Genomic DNA, 18,641 nt, shown 5'->3' on the forward strand with positions numbered 1-18,641 from the left:
GTCATTTATGGCACAGCTCGTCCTTTAATTCCTTTTTCCTTAGTTTTAATACACAGTTATATTCCTTTCTGAGGTGTGAGATTTCATTTTTATCCCTTACCGGTCGTTGAAGAGCCCATTTCAGTTTGGAATGGGCTTTGGTGCACCGTGTGTAAACCACCCGTTTGATTTTACAGTCTTTGATCTTACATTGGCCGTCAGGGCTTCTTTAGCTGCTTGGTTGATTAACTGAAAATTATCCAGAACCAGCCGGTGGTTACTTGTGTCATCTAGACATTTTTTAATGGCTCCAAGGGAGTTCGTCACTATCTTAGTTGTAATTTGTTGTGGGCCTATGTTTCCCCATTTAAGGGTATAGCCATTTAGTCGGTTTATCGACAGATTTGTCTGGCCCAAAAACTCCAATGAATTCCCTCTATCTACAGATGGTGGCAAAGATAGAGTTATATTGTTTGGATAATGGTCGCTTAGTGCGATATCGTGTGTTGGAAATTTTAATAGTCTGGGGGACGAAGATGTAGTGACCAATATGTAGTCTTTAGTGCTAGAGGATCCTCTCCCATTATAGGTGTTTGTTAGGGAAATTGGAGACTGCACGAGTTCATTTTATAAGCCCATTTCAAGATTGAAGATTTTTTCATTTAGGAAATTTCCCATCAGTGTATGATTGAAGTGGGTAAGTGGATTATCGTTTTCGTCCTCAATGCCACACAATCCGTCAGCACTCTATCCACAGATATATTGATTAAAATCCCCACCCCATATTATATCTAGGTCCTTCCTTACTTTTCTTTTTAGTTCTACCAGACTAGTATAGATCTCTGTTAGTACATTTATGACCTCATCTGCAGCGAGGTTATTGTAGAAATTAACAAGGGCTATGGGGGTAGTTTTATCTATGTTTAAGGTTATAATTTGATAGTTGGGTGCTACCTTAGATACATCGATTTTCAATGACTTTATAGTATTGGAGACGAAAATTACCAGTCCGCCCTTTGCTCTTCCAGAAATTGAAGGCAAAACCATAGAGTAAAAACTTTTATAGCCCTCAGTATGGATCTGGGTAGTTAGCCATGTCTCCTGAAGACATATGATGTTAAATTTGCTAATAAAATGTATCCAAAATTCACTATTTGCTTTGGATTTCAAGCCTGCGATATTCCAAAAAAGCAACCGTAGCTCGGCCCTATCAATGTGTTCAGTTTTAGAGGGCCCTTATGGGGTAACAGTGGAACTACCTACGGGATCCTGTCTGGGTTTAGGTTCCACTATGCTTTGCTTTCATGAAGTTGGTCGCCGAACACCTTCACTTCCAGATCCACACCGACCAGAGGCACCCTCATCTACAGACCACCAGGACCCCGCACACAATTCAGCGAAGACATCACTGACTTCATCAGCCCACACGCCCTCCCCTCCAAGGACTACATTCTACTGGGAGACCTCAACTTCCACCTGGAAAAGAAAAGCGACGCCAACACCACCACCCTTCTGGACAACCTGGCCAATCTCGGACTCAAACAACTTGTTGATACCCCCACCCACTATGCCGGACACACGCTCGACCCAATCTTCACCTCTAGCAAGCACATCTCCTTCAACCACACCACAGCTCTCCACTGGACGGACCACAGCTTCGTTCACTTCAACTACAAAAAGACCATGACCCACAACCTCCCACAACCAATCCCCCGAAGAAACTGGAACAAAATTACCACCGACAAGCTCTTCACTTCGCTTCACCAAAACCCTCCTGCCAAATCATCGGACCCAAACCAAGCAGCCACCAACCTCACACAATGGATCACCCACAGCGCCGACGAACTGGCGCCCTTGAAAAACCATCAAATCAAGCAAAGTAGCAAAAAAGCCCCCTGGTTCAACGATGACATTAAGACATCCGAGAAGCTATGTCGTACCCTCGAGAAAGCCTGGAGAAAAACCCCAACCACTGACAACCTGACCACCTTCAAGAACGCCACCCGCAAACACCACCAACTGATCCGATCCACCAAGAAATCAGTATTCAAGGATCGACTTGACAACAACGCCCACAACAGCAAAGAACTATTCAACATCGTGCAACATCAACATTGCAGGGGTAAATACTCTGCTCCATGGTTCAACGACGACCTGAAATGGATAAAACTTGAATGTAAACAAGCAGAGAGAATGTGGAGACGCGATTATAATGAAACTTCCAAAAAAAACGTGGAAAACTAAGGTCCAGGCGTATAAAACTCTCATTAAAAAATCCAAAGCCGATCACTACTCTTTGATCTGTAACACCACCAACAGTTCTAGGAGTATTTTCAACATCCTAAATAGCGTCACTAACCCGGAGTCATGCAAAAATGCAATCGTCCCGTCCCAAGACCTCTGCGACAGTTTGGCCACATTCTTCAAGGAGAAAATAGAACTTATCCTTACAGACTTGGACTCTCCTCCTGATACTGAAGATCCCCTAGTCTTGAATCCTGTCATTCCGGATGATCGACCACATGACTCAGCTAGGACTTTAGAAGTACCACTCCTCAGATTTCCATCGCTTACATATGAAAGCTTTACTAAGGTAGCAAGTGGGATTGTTTCCGGGTCTCCTCTGGACCCGGTGCCTCCCAAAATGTGGAAGGAATTTGAAGATGAACTCTTCCCTCCTCTCCACCTAATCTGTAAGCAATCTCTGATGACTGGAACTGTCCCTGCTCATTGGAAACGAGCGTTAGTCTCCCCCTTGCTAAAAAAAACCTCCCTAGATCCTGATTGTGCCAAAAACTACAGGCCTATATCACTGCTGCAGTTCCCTGCCAAGATAGTGGAGCGGGTGGTCAGTAACACTCTCTCTAACCACCTGGAACATCATCTACTACTTGACGGGGACCAATTTGGTTTCCGGCCTGCTCACGGAACCGAAACAGCCCTCATCACCGCGATGGAGGAACTTCAAAGGCGTGCAGACAGAAGACAGGCATCATTTTTGATACTGCTCAATATGTCTGCCGCCTTTGACACGGTGAATCATAAGATCTTATTGAGGCGGCTGTGGGAGGCTGGAGTGAGGGATACGGCACTGCAATGGTTTTACTCTTTTTTGCAGGACAGGCAGCAGGCAGTATCTCTGCCACCTTTTCAATCAGTCTTTCCTCGGTAACGCATGGAGTCCCTCAGGGCTCTGCTATCAGCCCTATACTTTTTAATGTTCACCTCAGGCCGCTTATTCTTCTTATTAAAAGTTTCGGCATCAAAACCATCAATTACGCCGACGATACGCAGATGATCCTCTCCTTGGAAGGAGAGGATTCTATTTCTGTAGAGGTCCTACATAAGTGCTTGCGGGACACATCTAGGTGGCTGAAGGATAACTCACTTCAGTTCAATGCAGGGAAAACTGAGGTGCTCTTTAGTGCTGGGTCGAGGATCCCCCGACCGTTTCCTAACAACTTCTGGCCCCCTGAAACAGTATCCATTGTACAGCCTGCAAACTCCGTCCGCAACCTAGGGGTCATGCTTGACCACAGGCTTAGCATGGAGAGCCATGTTCAAAAAACATCGGCCTGCTGCTTTGCCATTCTACGCTCTTGAAGGAAAGTCCTACCCCTCCTTCCCACCCAGGCCCGTGCCCAAGTGGTTAGATGTACCATCCTGAGCAGGTTGGACTACTGCAATGCCCTCCTGCTCGGGTCACCTGAGTTCCTGCTGGATAGGCTCCAAAGGGTCCAATCTGCGGCTGCGAAATTGGCCTTAGGGCTGCCGAGAAGAGCTCATGGACCTTCTGCCTTGGCAAAATTGCATTGGCTCCCGCTTAGACAGAGGATCCAGTTTAAGGCCCTCTGTATTGTTTTCAGGGCCCTCCATGGTTCCGGTCCAGCCCCTCTACAATCTAAGTTTGTGTGGTATGCTCCCACCAGACATCTTCGCTCCTCGGATTCCAAATTGGTAGTCATCCCCAGATTTAGGAAAGTTAGAGCCGGAGGTAGATCCTTCGAGGTGGCGGTCGCTAAACTGTGGAACACCCTCCCCACCGAGATTAGGCACATTAATGAACTTCTACCGTTTAGAAAAAAAGTTAAAACTTGGCTTTTCCCTGGTTAGCCTTTCTCCCCTCTGGTCCATCCCTCGCCCTTCCTCAGACTCTGTCAGCGCCAGGATGCCTGCAATGGTGACAGCCGCGCTTTATAAATTCTTAAAATAAAAATAATAATCGTCAAAGAATTTACCAACCCCACCGCCGGCACCACCGACATCACTCCATCCCAAGACCTCTGCGACTCCCTAGCCTCTTTCTTCCACAACAAAATCGCCGACATACATAACAGCTTTGAAAACCAATCCGGAGACCAGTCCACTCTACCCACCTCTGAACCAAAACCCCCCTCTAACAACCTTTGCGCCTGGAACCCAATCACCACTGAAGACACCATCCGCCTGATGAATTCCATCCACTCAGGATCGCCAACCGACCCATGTCCCCATCACATTTTCAACAAAGCAGACTCCATCATCGCACCCCATCTCCGAGACGCCATCAACTGCTCCCTCAACTCCGCTACCTTCCCGGAAAGCTGGAAACATGCCGAACTCAGCGCCCTCCTGAAGAAACCCACAGCAGACCCCACTGAACTTAAGAACAACCGCCCCATCTCGCTCCTCCCATTCCCTGCCAAAGTTATTGAAAAAGCCGTCAACAGTCAGCTTGCCGCCTTCCTCGAATCCAACAAATCCCTCGACCCCTCACAGTCCGGCTTCCGAGCCAAACACAGCACCGAAACCGCCCTCATCGCAGCAACAGACGACATTCGAACACTACTGGACAACGGAGAAACAGTTGCCCTCATCCTACTTGACCTCTCCGCAGCCTTCGACACAGTCTGTCATAGCACCCTCATACAACGCCTCAGCAACGTCGGAGTACAAGGAAAAGCACTGGACTGGATCATCTCGTTCCTCACCGGAAGAACCCAGAGAGTCCGCCTCCCCCCTTTCAGATCGGAGCCCACTGAAGTCAGCTGCGGCGTACCACAAGGATCTTCACTCAGTCCCACCCTCTTCAACGTATACATGAGGCCCCTCGCATCCATCGTGCACCAACACAACCTCAACATCATCTCCTACGCAGACGATACCCAGCTGATCCTCTCCCTCACCAAAGACCCAAACACCGCCAAAACCAACTTACACGAAGGAATGAAAGATGTAGCCGAGTGGATGAAGAACAGCCGGTTAAAACTGAACTCGGACAAAACGGAAGTCCTAATCTTAGGCTCATCCCCCTCCGCTTGGGACGACTCATGGTGGCCACCGGCCCTGGGAACAGCACCCATACCAACGGACCACGCACGTAACCTGGGCTTCATCCTGGACTCCTCCCTCTCGATGAACAGACAAGTCAAAGCCGTCTCATCATCATGCTTCAACATCCTACGCATGCTCAAAAAAATATTCCGTTGGATCCCCACCGAAACAAGAAAAACGGTCACCACGCACTGGTCACAAGCCGACTGGATTACGGAAACATCCTTTACGCCGGAACCACAGCCAAACTACAGAAAAAACTCCAACGCATCCAAAACGCCTCAGCCAGACTCATACTAGACATCCCCCGCCAAGCTCACATTTCTGGTCACCCGAAAGACCTCCACTGGCTCCCCGTCAACAATAGGATAACATTCGACTCCTCACCCACGCACACAAAGCCCTCTACGACCTAGGACCCGAATGCCTCAACACGCGCCTGTCCTTTTACACCCCCACCCGCCAACTACGATCGTCCAATCAAGCCCTCGCCGCAATTCCACGCAGCTATAGAGCCACCATGGGGGGAAGATCCTTCTCCTACTTCGCGGCAAAAAACCTGGAATTCTCTCCCCACCCACCTCCGCCTTACACAGAACCACCTCTCCTTCAGAAAGCAACTTAAAACTTGGATATTCGATAAGTAAAGTACCCCCCTCCAACAAGCGCCTTGAGACCATCTGGGTGAGTAGGGCGCTATACAAATTGTTTTTGAACTTGAATTTGAACTTTCTCCTCCTGATAATGTTCTATCTTTTGGGTCCCCAATAGGGAGTCAGTCTTGTTCTTCCAATCCCGATAGTGGGGTAAATCGATTTACTGTGGGAAACTTCTGTTGGAGATCATGTCTCTTACAATTCTCAAGTTGATGGGAAAATGGCATACAGGTTAAAGGGGGATAGAAAAAAAGCCCAGGGGAAGTATGTTAATTTCACCTCTGACAAAGTAACTTCTGCCCAGCTCCTAATGAATTCAGTTTACTAACTTAGGTGATCCAAAGTTAAGCACTATACAATCGCCAGGACATGATCTTGGGCCAGAACCCACCCACTGCACCCTTCTTGCCATTTTAAAATCTCTAAATAGTGCCTTATCTAGACCTATTTTTGAACCTATCCAATGTAGGGCTTTATTTCTAAGCGTTTCCCATCCCTCTTCATCTGAGGTAGATTTATGTGGGACGTTTGCCAGCACCACAACATAAGGTGTTGCTGCCGGTGGAAGATTAAAAATTTCATCCGGCCTTAGTTTTTTCGTAATCTGTTTATCGGGCTTTGATGAGAGGATCTGTTGTAAGCGAGGGGGAAGAGCGGGGGTACCTGATCGAATAGTATCTGTGGTTGCCTCAGCGGAATTATTGACCTTTCCACAAGCTTTAATTTGGGAAGGTTTAGATGACTGAGTCTTTGGTCTTAAACTAGAACTTGTTTGGTTTGACGTATGTTCTCATTTCCTTCATGGCTTATAGTTTGATTACTTTGTGGGGAGTAAATATTTTTATTAAGCAGCCCTGAGTAAGAGGATGGTGTATGCTCAATTTGACTTAGTCTGTTTTCCATTTGGTCCAGCCTTAACCTAAGATACAAATCCAGCCTTTCTAGTACTATAGTAAGGGACTTAATATCGTTATTTACACCAGCACGGCCCTTGTTGTGTGCCCTCTGAGCTTGTGTCGATGTTTTAGATATCCCTCCTTTCCGCTTTCCTTGCTTGGTGTGTTTCTTTCTAGGGGTTACTGTTTCTGTCTCGCTGTCTGGAGGAGGGGGATGTGCGCTTGAGTCGCTTAGGGGGTTCTCCTGGAGCGTATTGGCCTGATGACCCGGATATTTCTGTTTTTTTGTGGGGGTTGTTCGATAGAATCTGAATCGCTTAAAGTGATTCTATCATCGTTTTGCTGGACACAACCATTTACAAAGGGTTTTGTTGGTACTATCTGTCTTTGGTTCGATGACTGAGCCGATGGATTAAGTTCCAAAGAATTTGCCTTCATTTGTTCCTCAGCTGTACTAATCTGATTTTCTAGGGCGCCCATTGCTCCCGTTAGGTAGCTTAGCAGTGTTTTTTGTGTATCCACAACGGCCCTCCCCCCGTCCTTAGCATTGGGGCTGACATGCTTCCTTTTTCCCAATCCTATGCTCTCTAAGTATGGTCCTACTGTCACAATTTACAATTAGGGTAAGGTACAGGAAATAGGTATTAGCCAAGGGGGATGGCCCAGCCCAGCCCCGGTCGACCACTGACGGGCACAGACGGGCCCGAACTTGGCCCAGGCTTAGCCCGCCGCAGCCCGCGCGCGGTCCCGCGACACGGGGGCTGTGCTCGATTTTAAACGCCTCCAGGCGTGGGAATGGCGATGGCGTTCTGCCGCGAAGGAGCCTGGGGGTTGTGTCCCCCTCCGCACTGCGGCCACGAAAGAATGGAGGCTGCGGCGGCAGAAGGGAGACGGCCAGTGGCAAGGGCAGGCAGCAAGGTCAGTGTCCAAATGCCCCCAACAGTCTAAAAACAAACACCCGCTCCACCGGGGCTGTGCTCGATTTTAAATGCCTCCAGGCGCGGGAATGGCAATGGCGGCTTCCGTCGCGAAGGAGCTTGGGGGTTGTGGTCCGCCTCCGCACTGCGGCCGCGAAAGAATGGAGGCTGCGGCGGCGGGAGGGAGGCGGCCAGCGGCAAGGGCAGGCAGCAAGGTCAGTGTCCAAATGCCCCCAACAGTGTAAAAACAAACGCCCGCTCCACCGGGGCTGTGCTCGATTTTAAACGCCTCCATGCAGAATGGCGATGGCGGCTTCTGCCGCGAAGGAGCCTGGGGGTTGTGGTCCCCCTCCGCACTGCGGTAAATTGAACCTTAGTCTTTGTCATAACCATTGGATTTAACTTTTTATTCTTTTTTATTCATTTTTCCCTCTTTCACTTGAGCACTTACTCTTTGCACTATCTACTGCTCCTGGTAGAACTCTCCCAACCTTTGGGATTTATTGAACTATGTATATATGAATATGGATTAAATTGTGAATTTATATTACTAAACTGAAATCTGTTTTGGGTACTTTTTTGACAAAACCGTAAACGCATTTGGCTTTTTGTTTTTCTTCCTTTTTTCTTTCAGGATTAATTCCTAAAATTACCATTCAGATGTTAAGATGAATATTGCATCTACATGTGTTAGATAAATTGTGTCCCGGACCACCTTGCTTTCTATATCATACGATACCCAGGTCCTTTGACCCTCTCTGGGTTATACTTCATTTTCTTAATGGCCCCCTCCGCACTGCGGCCGTGAAAGAATGGAGGCTGGGGCGGCGGGCGGGAGACGGCCAGCGGCAAGGGCGGGCAGCAAGGTCAGTGTCCAAATGCCCTCAACAGTCTAAAAACAAACACCCGCTCCACCGGGGCTGTGCTTGATTTTAAACGACTCCAGGCGCGGGAATGGCGATGGCGGCTTCCGTCGCGAAAGAGCCTGGGGGTTGTGGTCCCCCTCCGCACTGCAGCCGCAAAAGAATGGAGGCTGCGGCGGCGGGAGGGAGACGGCCAGCAGCAAGGGCAGGCAGTAAGGTCAGTGTCCAAATGCCCCCAACAGTCTAAAAACAAACGCCCGCTCCACCGGGCTGTGCTCGATTTTAAACGCCTCCAGGCGCGGGAATGGCGATGGCGGCTTCCGCCGCGAAGGAGCCTGGGGGTTGTGGTCCCCCTCCGCAGTGCGGCCGCGAAAGAATGGAGGTTGCGGTGGCGGGAGGGAGACGGCCAGCGGCAAGGGCAGGCAGCAAGGTCAGTGTCCAAATGTCCCCAACAGTCTAAAAACAAACGTGTGAATAGAAAAGGCGCCAGGATACGTCCCTGCCTCACACCTCTTGAACAAGGGAAGTGATTAGTTGTGTTCCCCTCTTCATTAAATCTGACCTGTGCAGCGGTGTTCTGGTGGAGCACTCTCAAGATATTTATCACGCTGGGTCGACACCGAGCTGCCCCAAACATTCCCATAGTTTCCTCCGATTAACCAGGTCAAAGGCTGCCGTCAGGTCCATGAAGGCCAAGTACACCGTCCCCTTACTTGCCACGGTGTATTTGGCCACCAGGTGGTATAGATTAAGGCATTGGTCCGTTGTGGATCGGCCATTTCTAAACCCATACTGGGTGTCCGAAATGATGTCATGTTCCTCCGCCCAATCTGTCAGCTGGTTAAGGATAACCCTTCCCAGGACTTTCACAGTCACGTCTAATAACGAGATCGGACGGTAACATTGTGGGCCGCTCCTATTTCCCTTTTTAAAAATCGGGACTATAGTGGCCAAGAACCATGACCTGGGCATCCCTGCTTCTACTGCTGTATTAAGAACTCTTGTGAGTATAGGGGCCCAGAGGTCTGCCTGGCTCTTAAAGACATCTGGTGATCCCATCGGGGCCTGGGGCCTTGTTACAGGTCAGCCCGTCTATTCCTGCTTTGATCTCTCCCAGGGAAAAGCTGATCTGCGTGCTGATTGCGTTTTCTACATCTGGGCTCATTGAGTCTTCCTATCCAGCATAATTGTACAGGCCTTTAAAATGCTCCTCCCACAATTCCGGGAGATATGACAGACCACTTTTGGGTTATTTGATTCCTGGAAGCAAGGATTGTTAATTACTCTCCAGAATTCGTTCGTATCCATGCGCTCTGCAGCATCTTTTAGTGTCTCCCATGCCTGATTCTGAAGCCTGGTCTTACGCTGTTTAATGCCCCTTTTATAATGTGCCCTGCACTCCACCACTTTACTCTTATTTTTGGGGACGGTTTTAAGTGCTAGCTTCAGTTCTCTCTGAGCCAGGGTGCATTCATGGTCAAACCATCTAGGGAGCAGTGGGTCAGGTTTCGTCTTTTTGCCCCTCAGTAACCCGTCTATATGCTGCGCTGTGCTCTCAAATGCGCTGATCAGATCAATCCCCTCCACTGCTGGGTCTAAGCATTTCCAAATCTGGCTTTCCAACTTGGCGAGTAGCGTTCTGTAAAACGCTTCCCCATCTATGTTCTTCCATCTCAATCTCCTGCCCTGATCAGTGGCTTGAGCTAAGCCACTAGATTTCCCTTGACCGGGCTCAGTCGGTGGATTAGTATCCCTGATGGATAATGCCAGTTGGTTATGGTCACTGAAAACGCTGACCTCTATGCTGACATTCGTAACCCTTTGTTTAAGTGTGTTAGTTACGAATATATAGTCAATGATGGTATCCCTTCCCCTACCTTTAAAGGTTGGATGACTGTGTTATTTTCCCCCATTTTGATAAGATCCATCGTGGGTATGAGGGCATGTGAACCCAGGATCTTGCTTAATTCCCTGCCCTCTTTTGTGTGCTCTAAATGCCAACCCTTATTAGTTGGGCATGAATCCCATTCTCCCCTGTCCCATTTCAGGAATGGGCATGGGTGGCAGTTGAAATCGCCCACCAAGATCAGCTGGGAGGATGCGTCCCCTGCCTCCTGTATACCAGCCAGCCTGTTATCTAGCTCCCCCAGTGTTAACGTGGTTTTTCCCACCACCATTGCATTGTAGAAGTTAATAAAAATTAATTTTAGTCCCTTCTTGCAGTACCTAATTCCCTGCATGGATTCCGAGTCCCAGCCCAAGTCTTCCCAAGTCCCTTGCATAGTCAGGTCCACATAAATAATTAGGCCGCCCTTAGCGCGTCCCATGGTGGTTTTGCGTGCCGGGACAAAAAACATTTTATATCCTTCTAAGTGAGGGGCAGTGATGTTGATTTCCCAGGTTTCCTGAAGGCAGACAATATAAAATTTCCTGATAAAATCTAGCCATTCTTTATTTTGTACTTTAGCCGATAATCCTGCAATGTTCCATGAGACCGCTCTAATCTCGCTGGTTGTAAGGTTATCCATGCTATTCCCCGTGGTGCCCTTCCCTAATATTAAAAGTGTCTCCGGCCGCCTTGCCAACAGTTCATTTCCCTCCCTCCACGCTTCCCCACACCCTTCCAGGGAGGTTGGGTTACTTGCCTCTGTTGTATATACCATTCCCTTTGCTTCAGTCCTGAGCGGGCTCTCCTGAATTATCGCTTCTTCAGGTCCTTCCCCTTCCCCTGTCAATCTTATTCGTCCATTGTAAATGCATTAGCAAGTGGCACATATCTGTTGGTTACTGGTTTCGACCAGTCTTCCCATTCCGGAGTGTTCATTCGCCGCCTATAGCCTGCATTACCTACTTCTCTAGCTGTGTCCCTGTAAAAAAAACTCAGGGGCAGCATTTTGATGCAGGAGCCACCTTCTACCTCATTGAGGCTCCACTGCCTTGAGGAGAGCAACTCCCTAACGAGCTCTGGGTATCTAAAATTTACAATTACACAATCTCCCGCGAACTTCTTCTTACTAGCTCCTATCCAATCCGTGCCATGAGAAAGTGCCTATGATGGAATGTAGATTTCCAAAAGAAGGGAGGCGAAAGGACACTATTTACCACTCAAGATGGTGGAAGGTCCAGTAGCAGCTTAGTGTCCGTACTGAGTACTAGAGATGCAAGCAAAAAGGGGGGGTGCTGCACTGTTCCTGGAGAGAGATGAGGAAGTAGGGAAAGTTTTAGGGAGGGTTTTACCTGGCGTGACCAAGGGTGTTCCAATGATACCCTGGGGCATCCATTATGTTGGATGTAATTGCCTCACACACCCCGAAGAGTGTCATGCTTCATCATCGGCGGTTGCTCCTCGTCGGGGAGGCGGTGCAACCCCCGACGGGCTCACCTCAAAGAGGGGCTCTTTGGCGGAGATCTTTTTCCAACAGCCTTGTGGTGAAGTGGGGGTATGTGGGCAGGATGGTGTATTCCTGTTAAGCTGGTTAAAATGTAGCAAGGGGTACCGGAATGAACTTTATTCTGGGGGTCCTCTGGCTACAGTTAAAAGGTGGGGCTAGCTTCCTAGGTGTCAGCTAATTAAGGTTGTGTGACCCTAGAAGAGGCTAGAAGTGAATGTGGTCAATTGATGGAATGTACTCACGTTCATGTTTTTGACCATCCAGTGTGCTGCCTAGTTAATCAGGGTTCTTGTTGTTTCTTCTCTATCCAGGCTACATGTTGGAACCCCTGTCAGTACTATAGTGTAGGGACAGGATGCTGGCGGTAGATCCAAGGTCTGTAGACCCTGGGTACTACGTGCATGGTCAGATGAGATTGGGATTGGAATAGTGACAGTCTCTCTCTCCCCATTATGTGTGGTAGCTGTAATAAGATTGGAAGTATTACTTGGCCCGAGCTTTATTGGTTCCTAGTGTTTTCCCTTTGTCCCTCCTTGGCTACCTCGTTCCCACCGATAGGCTTGCCAACGTTAGAGTTCCCCTCCCCTATTCCCTTATTGCTGTTAACTGGCTCCAGGCAAGGCAAGGACCCTGTCCTCTCATCCGCCGCCCTTACACTAGTCGCGGTGGGTTGTCCCTTTCTTGATCTAGTATCCTGCATATTTTCCCCTCTAATCTATATATTTCTTCGAGCACTGGCCCAAGTTATGCAACTAAAAGTGATTCCAGCTTTAACTCTAGAGCCGTAACAATTCCCTGGGACCAATCCACTCCTCCACAATTTGGGCAACTTTGACATGCTGTGCTCGCGTTCCCACCCCTTCCCTTCCCCCCCCCCCCCCCCCATCTTTGTTAGTCTTGTCCCCCCTTTCCGTTTGGTTGTAATTTTGGGTCTTGTTGTGTGTGACCCTCCCTTAGCTGAGTTACCAGTAGCCCTGAAGACAACTGGGGGGGCATGTATAGGGGCGGAGTTTGTAGTGAGTAGGAACTTTTTGGAGCGTGTCACCACTTCCCTAACTGACCTTTGTGAGGAATCTGATTCACCCACATCCAATGTTACTAGGGCTATCCCGTCCCCCAATCCACTCATCTCCAGTGACCCTGAGGGGAGGGCCGCATGCCCATTTCTTTTGCCCATAGGCGTTTGTACTAGGTTTGAATCGCTTCCCGTCTGCACATTTGATTTGGCTAACTCGCCAACCCCTTGTTCTAGCGAGCTGGTGTCAACCTGTGCCTTAGTGCATTGAGTAGATGTAGTGTGCACAGTGTTTGCTTGATCTGAGGGGGTGTCAACTCTGGGGGAGGGGCAAGCCGCTAATTTGCCCAAAGAGGATCGTTTCCGTACAATCAAGGTGTCCAAGGACAATCGCTTTTCAGTCAACTGTATTTCATGTGTGAGAAGGGACTCTGCTCTCAATATAAAAGCGTCCAGGGTCCCCTTCACTCCTCACGCCACCCTGGTCGGTGTGGGTTTACAGTTCGCCATACTCGGGGCTAGAAAGAATCCTAGCTTTACTCCAATGACAAGAAGCAGTACTTTTAGTAAGCTCTCCACGGACAAATGAGCTGTCAATCAGTTGCACTTCCGGAGGCTGCTAGATGTCTGTCCCCCCTGGATCGTTTGACAACAATAGGCAGATCCCGTGGAGAGTCTTAAGGGGGTGGCCCGGCCCAGCCTCCTCTGGCCCCGGATGGCACAGATGGCCCGCCCTTTGCCCGGGCTTAGCCCGTGCCTGCCGCGCCACGGAGGGAGCGCCGCTGGGCGTGGAGGTGGGCGGGGTGATGCAGCAGAGAGAGTTCTGGGGGCTGTAGTCTCCTCCCTCAGCGGCCGCGTGGTGTTTCTGGCAGCGGCGGCGGGGGAGACCAGCAGCCGATTGCCCACAGTGTTGGCGGCGCGTCAATGCAGGTAGGAGGTCGCCAGTGATCGAGTGTTTGCCCCAAAGAGATTAGAAACAGAAGCTCCCGCTCCGCCAAGGGAGCGCCGTTCCTTTGAGCGCCTCTGGGTGCGGAAGTGGGCGGAGGTGGGCGGGGTGATGCAGCAGAGAGAGTTCTGGGGGCTGTAGTCTCCCCCCTCGGCGGCGCGTGGTGTTTCTGGCAGTGGTGGCAAGGGAGACCAGCAGCCGATGGCCAACAGTGTTGGCGGTGCGTCAATGCAGGTAGGAGGTCACCAGTGATCAAGTGCTTGCCCCAATGAGATTAGAAACATTAGCTCCCGCTCCACTGAGGAAGCGCCGCTCCTTTGAGCGCCTCAGGGCGCCGAAGTGGGCAGAGGTGGGCGGGGTGATGCAGCAGAGAGAGTTCTGGGGGCTGTAGTCTCCCCCCTCAGCGGCCGCGTGGTGTTTCTGGCAGCGGCGGCGGGGGAGACCAGCAGCCGATGGCCCACAGTGTTGGCGGCGCATCAATGCAGGTAGGAGGTCGCCAGTGATCGAGTGTTTGCCCCAAAGAGATTAGAAACAGAAGCTCCCCCAGTTAGTAAAAAAACAGCATAAGTCTTGGCTGCTTCTGCTGCACCCAGAGTCTTGTGGGTCTTTTCAGTCTAATTTTTCTGTCCGGTAAATCCAGGTGCAGAAAAGCCTAACAACTGATAATCAGGTGGAATAAAATGAACACATGAAAGTACTCCTTAATTGCATTGCCCTTGATTCATACTCTGTACCATAGTTGAGGGATAGGTCTAGGCATAGTCCTCGCAATACACATAGATTTGCGTGCGGCAGAGGCCAGAGCTCAAAAGTCAGGATACCATATACAAGTAGGTGGTAACTCATGGCAGGGGGAAACGCCTGTTGTCCGTGGAGGGGAAATTCCCATCCTAGAAATCTACATTAAAAATATATTAATAGTATTCTATTTTAAATATCTGTTTGGTGCCAGTCCATGTGACTTTAATTTCTGCTTTTGGGATTCTATGTTCAGGGGTGTGGAATTTTATGAAATATGTACTTGTCCATGGGACAAGTAGCTTCATAAATCTACATGTCCTGTTACAAAATCCACTTGTCCCTTTGGTGCCATGTAGTGCGCTGTCAAAGGCTGCAATCTCTTTATAGAAGAGCTCTGATAATAGCCTCTCTGGTTACGTCAGGCTATTACTATAAAAAGATTTGAATTTTGGAGTTTCTCACCAGCTCTTCTGTAATCTTTTCCCATACTGAGAAAGGTTGGCAATTTACCCCTGACAATGGCAGAAGTAAAGTTTCTTCCATGGCTGGGAAAAATGTGGTTGGAGAAAAAGTGAACTTGTAAACAGTCAACAGATTTCCGCTGGGGCATATTCATATTTGCTCATGCTAAGATGCAATTCACAAAGATTTTCTAGGACTACGGTTTCCTGGCCTACTTAAGGAAATTCATGTGAATTCATGAAAAATGTAGATCTGCATGAATACAAAGTCATATCATGGATGCCCTTTGTGACTTTAACAACTGAGCCCATAATTAAATCGGAGTTAAACAAAAGTTTGTGATTTTATTAAAATGCTATCTCTTCCTATCTGTGAGCTGGCTTCATTGCGTGCTCTTTTATAAAGTAGTTTTGTTCAGTGCCAGGAATTTCTATGGCAATATGGCCTTTATGAGACCAAATACCAGCGGTCTAGTAAGAACGCGCTGGCATACAGCAGCACGCCTACCTGATAATCCCAAGGTAGAAAAACGAGCATAGTGTAGGCCAAGTGAGTAACCAGAAAATTAAAATACCCACCACGTTGATCCAAAGTTCTTATGACACCAAGCAAGCAAAAAATTAATTGGAATCCTCGCCAGAATAGCTCTCTTGTCTCTTCCATCTGAGCATCTATCCATTCATCCTTTAACACACTGATATCTAGCATTTCACCTTTACATTGGCCCCCATTCATTCCTTTATCCATTAGCCTTTCACCAAACTGTTCGTCCGTCAGTCCATCCGCTCATCCATTTCCAAACCTACCCATCCATCTCCAAACCTATCCATTTCAACCATCCATCCATCCTTTTGCTCATCCATACACCCTCCCTTTCACTCATCTATCCACCTTCCCTTTCACTCATCCTTCCACCCACTCTTCAATCCATCCTTCCACTCATCCATCCATGTATCCTTTACACTCATCCATCCTTTCGCTCTCTAATCCTTAAACCCTGTAACCCATCCATCCATCTAGCCAGCCACACTTTCACTCACTCATCCTTTCACCCACATCCATTCATCCTTTCACAATTACGAATCTTTGTCTGCCGAGCTGCACACAGAAGAGGCCCATCAAGAGCTCCGCCTCTACTATAGCTGAAAAGTGTGGTGTTCATGAAGCCCCTGTTCAAAGCTATCCTGCCATCTCCAAACCTATCGACCCAACTGATCAATCCAGCCTTCCTTTCACTCATCCATGCATCCTTTCACTCTACACATCCTCCTCTTCACTCCTATTCATCCATCATTTCACTCATCCATCCATCCACCCATCCATCCTCCTTTTCACTCATCTATCCACTTATCCTTTCACTTCCTCCATTAATGCTTTCGCTCGTCCATCCACCCTTTCACCCGTACATCTTCCATTTCGCTCATATATCCATCCACCCTTCACTAATTCCTCCATCCACCTTTACACTCAACTGTCCACCCATCCATCCATCAATCAACCCTTCCACCCAGCCACCCACCCATCTATCCCCGCCCACTCAGCCATCTATCCCCGCCCACTCAGCCATCTATCCCCGCCCACTCAGCCATCTATCCCCGCCCACTCAGCCATCTATCCCCACTCAGCCATCTATCCCCGCCCACTCAGCCATCTATCCCCGCCCACTCAGCCATCTATTCATCTACTCTCACCACTTAATCCACCCTTTCAATAAGCTGTCCATCCATTCACTCATCAATCCACTTTCGACCTATCCATCCACTCATCCATCCCTTCATTCATTCACCCTTGCACTTATCCTACCATTCTTTCAAACATCCATCCTTACATCCATTCACTAATTCATCCACGTATCTTCCCTTTCACTACACTCATTCATTCATCCATATATCCATCCAGCCTTACACTCATTCATCTATATATCTATCCATTCACCCTTTCACTCATTAATGTATGCATCTATCATCCACTCTTGCACGTATTCATCCATGCATCTATACATCCACCCTTTCACTTATTCATTCATGCACCTATCCATCCACCCTTTCACTTATTCATACATGCATCTATCCATCCACCCTTTCACTTATTCATACATGCATCTATCCATCCACCCTTTCACTCATTCATTCATGCATCTAAACATCCACCCTTTCACTCCACTCATTCATCCAACTATCCATCCAGCCTCACTTATTCATCCATGCATCTATCCATTCACCCTTTCACTCATTAATGTATTCATCTATCATCCACTCTTGCACGTATTCATCCTTGCATTTATATATCCACCCATTTACTGATTCATACATGCATCTATCCATTCACCCTTTCACTCATTAATGTATGCATCTATCATCCACTCTTCCATGTATTCATCCATTTATCTGTACATCCACCCGTACACTTATTCATATATGCATCTATCCATCCACCCTTTCACTATTCATCCATGCATCTATTCATCCACCCATTCACTCACTCTCCCACCCACCCTTTCAAGTCTATTATGGGCCTTTGTCTGCGGACCTGCAGACTGAAGAGTTCCATCAAAAACTCTACAGCTGCTGTAGTTGCTACAGCGGTGTATTCACAATGCCCCTGGTGCAGGCACAAAGTGAGATGAGGCCTAGTGAAAGAACAGAATTGGGGGTGGCCTTCGGCCTGCATGAAAGCCCATGGGGAAACTGATGAGCTTTAATGTAAGCCACGATGAAGTAAGATATGAGAGGCCAAGGGGAGCGGGTCAGGGATGTCAGAGTGCAGCGGAGGGTGGAGTGGTTCAGGCACCGGGTGTAACATAAGGTGTACAGAAAACACAAAGTGCCAAGGAGGGGGTGCATAAGGAGGGAAATCAAATTGAGTTGAAGATGAGCAGGGATATTGGAGCCCTATGAGGCCCAGGAGTGGAGCAGAGAATACAAGGCAGGGGTCATACAGTTCAAGTTAGAGCAAGAGGTCAAGAGGCACAAAAAGCAGCCTCTTACATGTCATTGCTGCAAGTGTACTGGAGCTGCAGAAGCTCGATGTGTGTCTCGTGCTTGAAGATAATAAAAGGACCAGGGGAGAACCTGGAAGCCACACGAGCTTATCCAGCTGGCTCAAACTTTGAGCTCTGCTTTATCATTTTGTTGTTCTGCTCTGGGGAAATTAAAATGCAGGCCCCAGTTTTGCATTGACCCTTTCACTGCCAATAAACTTCTCGGAGCAACTTATTTACTGGCTGTGACCTACAGGGTTGAACAGCTGTGTATCTTATTACTATAAAACTGTCTACTTGTCCTTTGGACAAAATGCAAATTAAAACCTCTAGCCCTCCTAATAAATCTAGATGTCTCGGGCGTCGGGAGATAGGAATTCCCCACCCCTGTATGTTACAAGTCCATAGGCTACATGTATCCTTTCTGAGCTTAATAAAATGTTGGAAATTCTACAAATCCTCACTCCTACATCCAAGTGCT

The sequence above is a fragment of the Lissotriton vulgaris genome, unplaced genomic scaffold (genome assembly GCF_964263255.1).
Source record: "Lissotriton vulgaris unplaced genomic scaffold, aLisVul1.2 SCAFFOLD_2932, whole genome shotgun sequence".
NCBI lineage: Eukaryota > Metazoa > Chordata > Amphibia > Caudata > Salamandridae > Lissotriton > Lissotriton vulgaris.